The sequence below is a fragment of the Octopus bimaculoides genome, chromosome 22, assembly GCF_046866305.1.
Source record: "Octopus bimaculoides isolate indiv1 chromosome 22, ASM4686630v1, whole genome shotgun sequence".
Classification (NCBI taxonomy): Eukaryota; Metazoa; Mollusca; class Cephalopoda; order Octopoda; family Octopodidae; genus Octopus; species Octopus bimaculoides.
This window is the reverse complement of record NC_142949.1, coordinates 22373838-22389608: the sequence shown is the minus strand read 5'-3', so window position 1 is coordinate 22389608 and position 15771 is coordinate 22373838. Positions and strand designations below refer to the sequence as shown.

The following is a 15771-nucleotide window of genomic DNA, read 5'->3' as shown; positions in this document are numbered from 1 at the left end:
TAGCTGTGACTTAGCCAACTTCTTCCAAAAATAAAGAAAGAGAAGAATTGGCTCAGCACAGGATTGGTACTTTATTGATTGACCCCGAAAGGTTGAAAGGTAAAGTTGACCTTTATGGGATTTGAATCCAGGCAGAATAATTACTGCAAAGCAATCTATTCAATCCTCTTATACTTCTCTCTGTTGGCCATCTTATTTATCAAATTAAATCTTGTACTATGTATACAATGCTAAAAGCAATGTGCTGAGAGAATCATTCGTATGCCAGGCAAAAGCTTTGCAACATTTTGTCTGTCTTCATGTTCTGAGTTCAAATTCTGCCAAGTTCAACTTTGCCTTTCATCCTTTTGGGGTCAATAAAATAACTACCAGTTGAGCATTAGGGGTGATGTAATCAACTTACACCCACCCCTGAGATTACTGGCCTTGTGACAAAATTTGGAAGCAATGCTATGTTTTATTTTTACATGAAAGTTAATGTCACAGAAGTGCTCAGTACATTGAGGTAGAGCTAATTAAAAATATGTGAACAGTTAAAATAGCTAGGCTCTGATGAAGCTATAAGATGTTACTCAGGCACTCAACTATAAATCCATCACATCTTATCACAGAAACAGCTGTATGCTAATAAAATCCATAAGATAATCGTTTACTTACTTTTCTTATAATGCACAGATATTAAAATAAATATCCATAAGAGACTAAGTCTGTTTTTGTATTCACTTTCATAAATGATGTAATTTACATTCTTTTATCTTTCACTTGTTTCAATCATTGGATATGCTGGGACACCACCTCTACAATTATGCCTTCACTTAATTCCTTTTTCTAAGATTAAGATCTGTGTTTTATTTACTTGTTTTTTATGTTGATCTGTTATGTATTTAATAAGTTGTAGAGTTGTTGGTGCCAGAATCAATAAGATGCTGGTTTATTCAGGTGAGGCATTAATGGCTCTTATCCAAGCCTATGATGTAGCCATGCCCCTTTCCCCACTTTTGTGATATAAATATATTCTAAACTCTAAGAGTCTTTTAAAAGGCTGGTGCTTAGTTGCAGTTTGAATGCTATTAAAAAAAGAAGAAAAAAACAGGTAGATGTAAGGTGCACTTCACTCTGGGATAGGACACCAGTGTAAGGACTGGGTGAATTACCCAATGACAAATGACATCACCCAGTCCTTCTTTTCTAAACCATCAAGCCTCTGGAATACTCTCCTTGTCCTCTTTTTAAATTTTTTTTTCATTTACTTATTTAATAGCAACCACCACTTATAGCTATTCAAATGAAACATTAACAAAATTGATCTATAACCACGAACAAGGCTGCATGGTCGAGAAGTTTGTTTCCTAACCACATGGTCAAGATTGGAAGGCAAACTTCTTAAACATGCAGCCATAGTAGAAGGCACCTGGCCAGGAATCCACTACGTGGCAACTTTTCCCAGTGACTTCTACTAAATCCCTCTGAGTTGACTAACACCTTGTGAGTAGACAGAAAATGAAAGCAACCTGTGTGTGTATGTGTTTCTGTCTCCTCTTGACATCACAAGTGAGTGTGTGTGTGTGTGTGTGTGTGTGTGTGTGTGTGTGTGTGTGTGTGTGTGTATGTTTGTAAAGAAAAAATTCTAATTATTCCATAGTCTTTGATAGCCAGTTGAATTGAAGTAATGTAAAATGTGCTGCTTAAACTTAATACAATGAAATAACTACTGCTGCAGTGGATTTGAAATCAAGATCTTTGGACTGGTAGTGGAGTACTGTAACCATTTGGCTGTTTCCTTTCTGTAATCTATACTATAATGGAGAAAGCTGCTTATCAATTAGTTATGTAACAATTACTAAAAGCAGTATTAAAAGCTTGACTGTCTGGAAATATTTTTATAAATTCATGTTCTAAGAAATTGCCTATAATTTCGATTTCTGAAGTTTATTGAATTTTCTTAACTCCAAATTCTCGCAAATTTAAATATTCATTGCATTCACTGTGGAGTAGATTTTAATGTTTACTAATAAACAATATTAATTCGTTGCAGGCAACATTTTACGTTTTTATTTGCAACATTCTCTCATTCTTGCTCACCTCTGTTTTCATTAATAATAATTTAATAATAGTTATATAACTTTGATATGAGACACAATTTCAAGAATATTATCAGTTTTCGGAGTTTGTTAAATGAATATTTTTGATAAAATGAAAATTCTTTAATATACCGGTATGATTTTAATTTTTGTTTTGTTTTTAAATGAAGGGATTTTGTTAGTATGGCTACTTGAAATGCTATAAGCCTTACAATAATAGCTATGCGATCGCTGCTATTTCTAGCATGCTAAACAAGATAGTTTTAACAAGCTTTCACTTATACAATTTTTTTCATTTCATGTTTACACAAAATAGCCATATAACTTTGATATGAGACACAATTTTAAGAATATTATCAGTTTCCAGAGTTGGTTAAATGAATATTTTTGATAAGATGAAAATTCTTTAATATACCAGTATAATTTTTGTTTTTTTAAATGAAGAAGTGATTTTGTTGGTATGGCTACTTGGAATGCTATAGGCTTTACAATAATAACTATGTGATAGCTGCTATTTCTAGCACGCTAAACAAGATAGTTTTTAATGAGCTTTCATTTATATATAATATATGACTGAAAAAGAAAATTTAGCAGCAAAGGTACAACAGCAGAGAGAAATATGGCTCACTGAATTAGATGAAACCAGGGCAAAGCGACTGAAATAAATGCCTGAATATGCACATAAGCGTAGACATGATTCTGTTTCTGCTACACATGACCGATTGGTTAGGGTATCTCGAGGGGAGAATATTCTACTTCAAAATAATGGTGTCAGATCACAATTTGTTGATGCAACACTTAAAGAGATCTTTTCTTTGTGATCATGTGGAAGTAGTGGAGTTGACAACCAATCTAAAACTTCTTACAGAAGGTCATTCTGATGAAAGAGAGTTTGTTAATTACTTTCTTGATGTAGGAAATGGTAACATTTCTGTTGAACAAAGCCGAGGGGAATTCAACATCAAACTACTCAATGACCTTTGCCTTGAAAGTGGTACTCTTTCAGATCTATGTGATTTTGTATATGCTGACAAAAATAACTTCACAAACCCTGTGTGGCTTGCAAATAGAACCATTGTTACTCCAACAAATGAAGCAGCACAATTTGTGAATGATTTTTCTGTTGACCAGGATCCCTGGTGAGCTAAAAATATACGAAAGCTCAGATACAGTTGATAATGAAACTCTGTACCCAACCGAGTTCATCAACAAACACCATCAGGGTTTCCACCACACATTCTCAACCTGAAGAAAAACGGCTGCATAATGCTTCTGAGAAATTCAGAGGCTATTAATGGACATTGCAATGGCACACACTACATCGTTGTCAGTTTACATGATCATGTTATTGAGGCTGAGGTTGCTTCTGGTCCTTATGCAGGATCAACTCTGCTAATCCCAAAACTACGACATGTATCTCAAGAAATGGAATTTCCATTTACATTTACACGCAAACAATTTCCTGTCAAGCCAGCTTTTGCCTTGACGGGCAACAAGGCACAGGGACAGACTTTTGAACAAATTGGAATATCTCTTCCAACACAATTCTTCTCAAATGGTCAGCTCTATGTTGCATTAACTAGAGTTCGAAAGACGGCTAATCTAAAAATATTGGCTGAGAGAAGTAGAAACAGTATGATTACTGACAATTGTCTCTACAAGGAGATACTACTTTAAAGCAAAATATGCTTTTTAGCAAGTTTCAGTTAATAGAATTAACTCATAAATTATATTAAAGTAACATGTATTTGTGTGGAATTGAATTACTTTGGCATATTTCAACACTTGCCAAATGAATGATATCATTATATTAGATCATTTTAAATTTGGGTATATTTGAAAAAGTAAGGAAGCATCATTCCCATGAGTTCTTACAGCACCAGACTTTTGTGTGTGTGAGTGTGTGACTATCGCTCCCTCCCTCCACCTATCCATCTATCTATCTATCTATGCACATCTATGTAAGTTCTACCAATTATTGATGATAAATATATATAACAGATTGACTCTTTAAAAAAAAGAGATTATGACTGATAAAATAACAAAAGCATTATTTACTAAGCAATTGAGCACTATTATACAAAGAAATAATTAGACATAAAATATCATAAAAATTATTAGAATTGTGTATCAAATGTGGAAATATTATTGAGTGGCCAGCAGAAAACTGCCCGGAGGGCGGTCTTTCTGCTAGTATATTTAAAGCATGTTTACTCAATCCACTCGGGGTTCAATGCAATCTATTAACCAAATTCCCCTAAAATTGCTGTGCTTGTACCAGAATTTTATTATATTGAGTGAGTTCAAATCCAGCGAAGGTCAACTTTACCGTTTATCCTTCCAAGGGTCAATAATAAAAAAAGAAAGGTACCAATTAAGTACTGAGGTTGATGGTATTGAATACTCCTCCTTCCTTCAAAATTACTGGCTTTGTCCCTCAATTTGAAGCTATTATTATTATTATTATTATTATTATTATTATTATTATTATTATTATTAATGCAGCAAGCTGGCAGAATCATTAGCATGCTGGGCAAAATACTTAGCGGCATTTTGTCTGTCTTTACTTTCTGAGTTCAAATTCCACCGAGGTTGACTTTGTCTTTCATCCTTTCGAGGATCACATCAACTGGGAGTTGATGTGATCGACTAGTCCTCTCCCCACAAAATTCTAGGCCTTGTGCCTATAGTAGAAAAGATTATTATTATTGAGTGAGAGAGCAGTGCATGCCATCAAAGTGACACTGGAGTAAAATATATGAAACCTAGTATACCCATCATGACTACCTGTCTATTAAGGGTACCCCAGGCACATGCATCACAACCATATCAAGATAAACAGGGCCCGGTTAGAATTTTCCTCATGTTGAGTAGCCCATCCTGCTCAAAATAGTGCCTTATATTAATTGGTAAAAATTACGGAGTGATTTAGGAACAGAAATTTCAAGAATACTCAAGTGCTATGCACAAAATTTTTAACACTTATCACACTTAAATAATACTATATACATAATTATACATATGTGTGTGTGTGTGTGTGTGTGTGTGTGTGTGTGTGTGTGTGTGTGTGTGTGTGTGTGTGTGTATATATATATATTTATGTATATATATATATTTCAATAATAATAAAAAGGTAAAATTAATTAATTAATAATCTAACCCCTGATTATAATTATGTTTATAATTATAGAATATATATCTATATCTATCTCTCTCTCTATATATATATATATATATATATATATATATACACCCATGTATTGAGTTCTGTTTATCCTGTCTATTGTACCAAATCTATGTATGTGTGTATGTAGGTGCACTGTCTAGTGATAAGGGTGTTGCCTTCACAATTGCAAAATTGTGGTTTCAATTCCCAGACTGGCAGTGTGTTGTGTTCTTGAGCAAAATGCTTCATTTTACATTACTCCAGTCCACTCAGCTGTAAATGAGTAACTCTGTGATGGGCTGGTGTTCCATTCAGGGAGAATGATGGCCAGCCATCCTTGTTAGGAGAATGGCAGCATTTGAAAGCTTCAGAAATGCCAGGAAGCACATTGTGATCAGCAGTGTGTAACAACATTCAATTGTCTAGTCACTTCAGTGATACATTGTGATGTATATCTTGTTTATTATTTGGTTTACGAGCGTAGGGTCATGAGTTCAGTTCCAGGCAGCAGATTGTGTCCTTAAGCAAGACACTTTATTTCAAATTTCTCCAGTCCACTCAGCTGGTAAAAATGAGTTGTACCTGTATTTCAAAGGGCTAACCTTGTCACATTCTATATCATGCCAAATTGCTTTGAGAACCATATCAAGGGCACGTGTGTCTGTGGGGTACTCAACCATTTGCATGTCAGTTTCATTATCGGATCAGCTGGAACCATCATCATCATCATAACTGATGGAGTGCCAGTTTTTTTTCATTGAGGTATGATTTCTTCTTTTTTTTTTATTGTTCCTCTGAACATTTCACTGTTTCTTTTGATTCTGTTTTAAATGTAGTTGCTGACATATATAATTCTGATTAAAAAAATATACCATATTATTTCATTAGAAAAAAATATGATCATGTGATTTCTACAACCTTGACTTTTGTAGCTGACACTAATAAATTCCAAAGAATATTTTCAAATTTGCTCTTTGTTTGTTTAGCATGAGTGAACCTTTGTAAAGTGTTTTATTCAGCTGTTAAAATAAATCTGGCTAACACTCCTTGTTCCGTTTATGAATTTGTTTTACAAGATTCCTGATGTGAAACTGTGTTGAAACAGATATTGTTATATTTTGTCATGTTTAAGGTGGCAAGCTAGCAGAATTGTTTGCAAGCCAGGCAAAATGCTTTGCGATATTTTGTCCCTCTTTACGTTCTGAGTTCAAATACTACCGAGGTTAGCTTTGCCTTTCATCCTTTCAGGGTCGATAAAATAAGTACCAGTTAAGTACTGGGATCAATGTAATTGATTTATCCCTTCCCCAAACTTGCTGGCCTTGTACCAAAAATTGAAATCTATATTTCGGGATGGTTATTTTTTTTTTTTTTTTTTTTTTTTTTTTTGTCAAATAATCACACTCACTATATGTTCATTCTTCACTCGTTTCTTATTCTTGTTTTATATGTGTCCATTGTCTGGAAATCTTTCATCACACATCTGTGACCTCTTCAGCAACCCTTTCCATCCACGTGTATCCTCCTGCTCTGCCTGGTCCATATCATAATACTAAAAGGAAATCAGTTTGTATTAATTACAAGTATGCATTGTACATGAGTATGCAATTAGACACACACACACACACACATAGTAATATATATATAAATAGTTTAACACTTTACTGTATGGTGAGTTAATTTATACTAAGTTTATTTTTGATAATGATAATAATAATAACAATCCTTTCTATTATAGGCACAAGGCCTTAACCCTGTGCACACACAAGGATAAATGAAATTTGATTTAATAAATATATCCTCAAACGAATTCATATTTCAACAAAATGACATCAAGAGTTATTTTCCCTGCTTATTGTTTATGCATATGTAACAAAAAAAAAAAATTTTGATTCATCGGTCCACCAGTTTTGAAGATAATCAGACCAAAATTTAAGGAGTTTCAGACATTCACCCAATAAGTATTTCTGCCAAATTTGGTGAAAATCCATTCAGTTGTTTTCCAGTAATTTTGAAAACACACAGACAAACAGACTAAGACTACAATACTCTACCTTTACTTATGTGCACAGGGTAATAATAATCCTTTCTACTATAGGCACAAGGTGTGAAATTTTGGGAGAAGAGGTTTAGTCAATTACTTCAACCCCAGTGCTTATTTTATCGACCCCAAAAGGATGAAAGACTAGGCTGAACATGACAGAATTTGAACACAGAACATAAAAGACAAATGAAATGTCACTAAGCATTTTGTCTGGCATGCAAATGGTTCTGCCAGCTCGCCACTTTAATAATAATAATGATAATAATAATGATGATGATCCTTTCTACTAAAGGCACAAGGTCTGAAATTTGGAGATAGGAGACTAGTTGATTATTTTGACCTCAGTATCTTACTGCTACTTAATTTATCAACTCCAAAAGGATGAAAAGCATAGTTGAACTCAGAACATAGTGACGGGTGAAATACCACAAAGCATTTCGTCCAGCATGCTAATGATTCTGCCAGCTTACCGACTTAATAATAATAATAATAATAATAATCCTTTCTGCTATAGGCACAAGGCCTGAAATTTTCAGGGAAAGTTTAAGTCAATTACATCGACCCCAGAACTCAATTGGTACTTAATTTATCAACTCCAAAAGGATGAAAAGCAAAGTCAACCTCAGTAGAATTTGAAATCAGAATGTAGCGATGGGCGAAATATTGCTAAGCATTTCACTTGGCATGCTAACGATTTTTCCAGCTCACCAGGTACAATGCCTGTTATTTTGGGGGAAGGGATATGTCAATTACATTTACCCCAGTTTTCACCTGGTACTTATTTTATCAACCCTGAAAGGATGAAAAGGCAAAGTTGATCTCAGCAGAATTTGAATTTTACCGATGGACAAAATGCCACTAAGTAGCCCCAGGTCAGCTCCACTATTAGTCTTGGTCATCTCTGTTTGCTAATATCTCAAATCACATCAGGATCTATGTCTTAGGTCTCGCCCTCTCCCACTCCTCTCTAAGTTTCAATTGGGCTAATGATACATTGATGGATACAGATGATTTAGAAGCAAAACATGCAATTGGCTATTATAAATATTTATTATCTCGTGTGACATAATAAATATTGATCAATTGATTGATTGATTGATTTTATTTTTATTTTTATAAGTTACAATTCTTAACAGCAGTTGTTAGAAAGTTGCAAACATAATTGAAAGTGACAGAAGTCCTCCAGTGATACAGATGATGGACAATAAAGGATGATTGAGTTCCCGCTTTATTTTAGGGTTTTCTCAACAATCAATCAAAGACGGCTTGTTACTCACCCTCTTTAACCAATCTCTTCATTTCGTTGACAAAAGAATGTGTAGAGCTTATTACAAGACAACATTAATTTGGTGAAAACATATTTTTGGAAAAAAAAAATTTTTTTGTCTTTTTCTCCCTGCTCCCTCCTCCTTCCCTTCCTTTTTTCTTCTCTCTCTTTCTCTCTCTCTCTGTCTCTGTCTCTCTCATGCAACCATTGCTCTCAAGTTTTCCATTGTTTTTAAGCGATACGACTATGAGTGGTTTCTAAAAATACCAATCTTACATATTGGTATTGATTTCTTGTTTGGTGCTGTGCTAGAGGCCACATCTCAGGAGTTGGATATATTACAACAACAACAACAAGATCAGCAGCAACAGCACTACTACTACCACCACCACCACCACCACCACCACCACCACTACCATCCCCACCACCGTCAGCAGCTCTATAACCCCACTACCACCAGCAGAAAATATGTCATTTATAGAAATGTAAATCATTTCAGTTTTCCATTCAGTCAATAATGAATTCACATACAAACTTTCTAATTCATCTTCTGTAATGTTAGTGGGTGAATGGGTAGGGCTGAGGTGGACTTTTTAAAAAATTTTTTTTATCAGTGTCTAATACAGATATTGGGTAATGTTTTATTTATAAAGTTTGAATTTTTTTTTCCATTTAATTCACTTTATTTAGGATGTAACACCCACCTACCTTTTACACCCAGTAAAATCTTGCTCTGACCATTTAGAAATACCAATAATCATTATTGCTTTGTTTTAAATTCACATCAATTTCCAATAGAATACTTTCTCCCCTATTTGTAATCGCCCACAATCAAATCAACTTTAATTGTTCACCCATTCGACTGTTCACTCCTTTGAGTGCTCACCTTTTCACTGCTCACATTGATGACTGTTTATCTTTTCAATTGTTCATCTCATAGATTGTTTACTGTTCTTATTCATCACTTCTTCTGTTCACCTTTCCTATGTGTTTGGCTGTTTATTTATGTTTTTGTCTCTTTTACTCTTTTACTCTTTTACTCATTTGACTGCGGCCATGCTGGAAGACCGCCTTTAGTCGAGCAAATCGACCCCCGGGACTTATTCTTTGTAAGCCTAGTACTTATTCTATCGGTCTCTTTTGCTGAACCGCTAAGTGACAGGGACATAAACACACCAGCATCGGTTGTCAAGCAATGCTAGGGGGACAAACAGAGACACACAAACACATACACACACATATATACATATATACGACGGGCTTCTTTCAGTTTCCGTCTACCAAACCACTCACAATGCTTTGGTCGGCCCAAGGCTATAGTAGAAGACACTTGCCCAAGATACCACGCAGTGGGACTGAACCCGGAACCATGTGGTTGGTAAGCAAGCTACTTACCACACAGCCACTCCTTCGCCTGTCTGTTAATTTTTATAGAATGTTTACCTCTCACTTGTGCATCACTTTTTACTGTTCACCTTTCTCATCCCTGGTTGATTAGCTTTTCGTCTATTTAACTCGTTAGATCATCGTTATTCTTTGTTTATCTCTTGATTGTGCATCTTTTATACAGGTCACACCTTTAACTCTTCTTCTTTAATAATATTTGATTGTGTTTTATGATTTGTTTATTATAACCCTTTCGTGCTTTTTATGTGCCACTGGCATGGGTTCATCTACATAACACTGACATGGGTGCATTAATATAACCCACACCAGTACTGCATTAACACACCTGTGCCAGTGGTACATAAAAAGCACCCAGCACACTCTGTTTTAGTGGTTGGTGTTAGGAGGGGCATCCAGCCATAGAAACCATGCCACAACAGACAGTTGGAGTTTAGACAGCTCCCAGTTAGCCAACTCCATGTCAAACAGTCCAACCCATGCCAGCATGGAAAGAGGACGCTAAACGATGATGAACTACCATTATCATTAGTTTGGCATTTAGAATATAAATTAACTGATAAATTATGGAAGTGAATTTCAGTAGTAATGAAAAAGTTAAATATTTCGTGGCCAGGAATTCTATTCATGGACAATACCTTGTTCTTGGTAGATTATATGAAAATAAATTCATTGACACCTCAGTTTATCTTTTCGTTATCATATTCCTGTTGAAATAAACTTTGTTTCAGTTAATTTTTAAAATAATGGAAAACTCCAGAAAATAACTTTGTCATATTATCAAGTTAATGTTTGGAACAAAAATTAACATGAAATCTTGATGGAAGGTTTCACTGAGATCACTGTAACTCTTTCATTACCATATTCCTGTTGAAATACCCTGCTTTTGTATTAATTAATTTGGAAAATAATGAAGAAAGTAAAATAACTTTGTCATTATGAAACTGGTGTTTAGAACATAAATTAACATGGAATTTTTTGGAAGGTTTAAATTTAGTCCCACTGTAAAACAAAGTTTGTGTCACAGAACCAGGAGGTGGTCTCAGGCTGGCTGGCTGGCTGGTATGCTGGTTGGGTATCAGAAGAACTAAATATTGTATAGTGTTTTACTATTTATAAATTGTAGAGTACAAAAGAGACAAATGTTAATCACTATATTTATTTATTTGCTATTTTTGTTTATTTTTTTTTCTTTTTCTGTTTAGAGATAAAAAATATCTTTATAATTTTTACCCCTCCCCCACTATTTTCGTAATGCTGCACTTAAGCAGACATGAACCCCAATTAGTTTCTTAACACCAACCTGTTTCCTTCCTTCCTTTCTTTCTTCCTTCCTTCCTTCCTTTATTGTCTTACATTCAATCCAGTTCCATGACTGTCGTCACCACTTCAGTTACATTTTAACTCATCTTAGCAAAAATGATGTTTGCTTGCCACCTACCTACCTACCTGCCCACCCACCTGTCTACCTTGTCACACCACCACCATCACCAACACCTTCCACCCTGACCCACCACCATCACCAACACCTTCCACCCTGACCCCCCCCCCCCACCAACCTGCATACGTCTGTCTTCATTTCTTACGCTCCTATACCTCTGTGAACTGGCAAAATAGATTAATCTTTAATCTAGAATGCTCTCCACCCCCAACCATCCCCACCCCCGTTTCATTCACATTGATATAAATCATCTGTTGTAGTTGTTATTTGCTCCTTCCCCTTCCCCCCCCTGTTCATTTATTCATTAATTCTTTTTCTTTCTTCCTTACCTCCCCCCCCCCATCTAGTGTGGAACCACAACATTGGATTCGTCTTACCTTCTCAGACTCCAACATATTATAAGGTGATTGCACTCAAGCATGACTGTTTCAGCTGCTGTTATTGTTGTTATTTAACTCCTGGTTAACCCTGGTACAGAAAATCTATTATCAAAGAAGTTCTAGCCAGCCAACCTTGATCATCCTATCTTTTTCACATGTCCAGGAGTAAATTATCCAATGTAGCCTTCCTGAATAGTTTCTTTTCTTTTTTCTTTTTTTTTTCGTTTATTTGTTTGCTTTAAGATGGTAGGATCTTATCTGGGTGTGAGAGAGGAGAAATATGGTTGCTATTGTAAACTGTACAGAAACTTCTCTTGTTGATTATATGATGTAAACAGCTCAAACAATCTAAAGAAGTAAAGAACAATTTTTGTGGGTATGTGTGTGTGTGTGTGTACTACTGCAATTTCGGTATGCTGGCTATTAATATCTTTGGCTGACTTCAAGAAGTTCCTATCTACAATATGGTGATCGATTCACTCAAATACCATTTTCTCCTGGTTGGTTGGTTTCTGTTTTCTGCTTCATTTTCTCTTCTCATATGTATTTCTTACGTTTAATTTTTGTTATGTTTTTTTTTTCCTTTTGAGATATGTATCAAATTATGTTTTGTTTTAATATCTCATTAATTTCTTGGACTCTCCTATTCTTCTTACCCCCACTTTCCATAATTCTTTAATCTTCTCGAAATACTCCCCTTTACATGATATCTTTATTACTAGCAACAATACTTGGCTTTATCTGGCTTTGGCTGTGTAGTTAAGAAACTCACTTCCCAACCACAAGGTCTTTGGTTCAAGTCCCCTGTGTAGCACCTTAAACAAGTGTCTTCTACTCTAGCCTGCATCTGGCCAAAGCCTTGTGAGTGGATTTGGTTGACAGAAACTAAGATATGGCTATGTTGTTAAGTGGGGTTCAGTCCCACTATGCAGCACCTTGGGCAAATGTTTTCTACTGTAGCTCTGGGCTGATTTGGTTCAGGGAAACTGTGCGGAAGCCTGCCTTATATTTATGTATATATCTATATGTGTGTGTGTCTTTGTGCATGTGTTTGTTCCCATCACAGCTTAGCAACCGGTGTTGGTTTGTTTATGCCCCCATAACTTAGCAGTTCAACAAAATACACTGATATGATAAGTACTGGTGTCAGTTTGTTTGACTAAAAGCCTTTCAAGGTGGTGCTCTGGCATGGTTGCAATCCAATGATTAAAGCAAGTAAACAATAAAAGGTGTGTGTTTGTCCTATCTTGACACTGTGATAGTTGTAAATGAATGTCACTGCCATAGAAGCAGTTTCCTTCATTTCCAATCTGTGATAACATGTCCAATCATAGAAAACTCTCTCTCAATGAATTCTGACAGACAGATGTAAGTATTGAAAAATGGATGTAAAAAATAGTGATGGTGATGGTGATGATCAGAAAAAGTCATGCAGCTTATGACATTTCCCTTGAAAAGATGTGGCACTAAGCAAAATTTCAGATACCTGGGAGTAAAATCACGCCCTACAGTTGGGAACAGACATTCATTTTTAGATGGTAATTATTTCTGATTTAGCAACAAGGGCAGCAGTTTTGAGGAGAGTGAGTTCATTGATACCATCAGTACTTCACTGGTACTTATTTTATTGACCTCCAAAAGAATGAAAGGCAAAGCTGATCTCTGTGTGGTTTAAGGGCTGGATTAAATATTGCAAGGCATTTTGTCTTAACACTGTAATTATTCTACCAGATAATAATGTTGAGTCAAAAAAAAGGCTCTGCTACATGGTCGCTCACCCTGCCAGTAATAACAGCTAAATCTTTCAAATCATACTCCGCTGTCTTGCAAACACATTGGTCAATGTAATCTCTCATATATAAAACAAAAGAGAGGGTCATGGTTGGAATATGTTTGGTTATGGGTTTGTGGGGCTAAACATCAATATGAAACACTGACCTCTTTCACATACACCCTTCCACTATCTTAATATTTGGTATACCCCCTCCTACTCTCTCAAACTCCCATCTTCGCTAATCAATGAACTCCCATTCCTCTTTAGATACACACTCCCACTCCCATAATGCCCCACTTTCTCTAATCATTTACACCTGCCTTGTTTTAATGTGTCAACAGTGTATCATTCATCTTGGTTTTGTCTGTACCTCTTCTATAACTGGAATGATACTAAGATGATTACTATGGCCCCTGTGTGAGAATGACATGAACAGTCACAAAGTGTTACATATCTTTTTTCGTAAGTGCAGTGTGGCTAAATGGTTAAGAAGATGGCTTCTCAATCGCAAGATCTAGGTTGAATACCACTGCATGGCATCTTGATCAAGAATCTTTTAGTAATAGCTGTGAGTTGACTAATGAGTTGAGAGTAAAATTAGGTAGATGGAAATGGTGCAGAAGCCCCTTGGATAGACTAAACCCATAATTCAAAACGTCTGGCCTTTTTGCACTACCACACTAATTGCTAACTTGGTTGATTGATCAACTGAAAACTTATGATCAGAAATACTGAGCAAGGTCCCTTTTATTTAGTGTTTCAGTAGACACAGCCATCATCAATCATTGATAAAATAGTGAAGTAAACACTAACACACTAAATGTGCTGAACAAATTAACATCAATTAGTCAACATCATACCTGTATTAGCAAGGTCTAATAGTTAGAGTGTTGGACTCCTAATCGTAAGGGTATGGGTTCAACTCTCAGACCAGTTGGGGCATTGTATCCCTGAGTATTGCACCTCATTTCATGTTGCTCCAGTGTAATCAGCTAAAAATGAATACTGTATCAGCTGTATGGGTGCATGTGCTGGTGTAGCCCTCTCTTTCTCTCTCTCTCTAGCTGTCACATCCTACTCTGACCATCACGTCTATTTAAGTACAATGTACTTTGGACTACATTATCTTCCTGCTATAAGATGGCGGGGGAGCAGCAGACGTGGGTGTTATCTCTTGCAGGTGATCCCAGCTTGTAATTTTGGCAACTTGGTTTTAGCACTGTTCACCAACATCTTTTATAGTTCTTGATCTGGTGATAGCAGGCAACTGTCATCAGGGTGATAGGGGTAATATATTGCCATTTTTTTGTAATCACATTTGTGCCAATTTTGGGCATTCACTAACAATGTGCCACACCGTTTCACCCCTCTCATCACACATTTTGCATTTGTCGCTCCCAGTTGTGTTGTCAATTCTGCACTTCACATAGCTTGTCATTTATTATTACTATAACTGCCAAGGTTGGCTTTGCCTCATCCTTTTGAGGTTGATAAAATTAGTACTAGTTATGTACTGGGATCAATGCAATCGACTTAGTCCCTTCCCCCAAATTTGAAACCTTGTGCTTCCAGTAGAAAGGATTACTATTATTATTAATAACGGCCGCAAGCCAACAGAATCATTATCACACCAGGTGAGATAATTAGTGGCATTTTGTCTGTCTTTATGTACTGAGTTCAAATTCCACTGGGGTTGACTTTGCCTTTCATCCTTTTGGGGTCAAAATAAGTAGCAGCTGAACACTGAGGTCAATATAATCAACTTAAACCCTCCTCTGAACTTGCTGGCCTTGTGCTAAAATTTGAAACCATTATCATTATTATTATTATTATTATTATTATTATTATTATTATTGAATGTGCTTTTCTATTCTAGTATAGATTTATTGAATCTTTTTTCATTTTGTAATACAGTCAGTTGAGGATGGTCAGTATCATTGACCTTTGCTAGTCACACTGTCAGACTAGTGAGATCAGTGAGGTCAGTGACCTGCCTGAGCAGTTACAAGGCAGCAACATGTTCAACCAGCCCTTCTCCCCCACTTGTTTACAACTGTCACCACAGCAGTGGTACATCAACTGTATGGATATCAATATAGCAATTATGCAGTGGTGTAGTGATGTCATGTATTATTACCCTAAGTAAAATCGCTGTCTTCTACACATACAGGCTTGTCCTTTCAGGTGCCAGTGCCACATAGAGTGCCAGTGCTG

General features: G+C 35.9%; 1 protein-coding gene and 1 pseudogene across 5 annotated transcripts in view; both read left to right on the top strand.

The window, feature by feature from the left end:
• LOC106872239 (E3 ubiquitin-protein ligase NRDP1) overlaps positions 1–15771 on the top strand; it is a 244995-nt gene that overhangs the window by 145289 nt on the left and 83935 nt on the right. The gene's annotated exons all lie outside the window — the stretch shown is intronic.
• On the top strand, positions 13915–14015 carry LOC128250572 (U6 spliceosomal RNA; annotated as a pseudogene).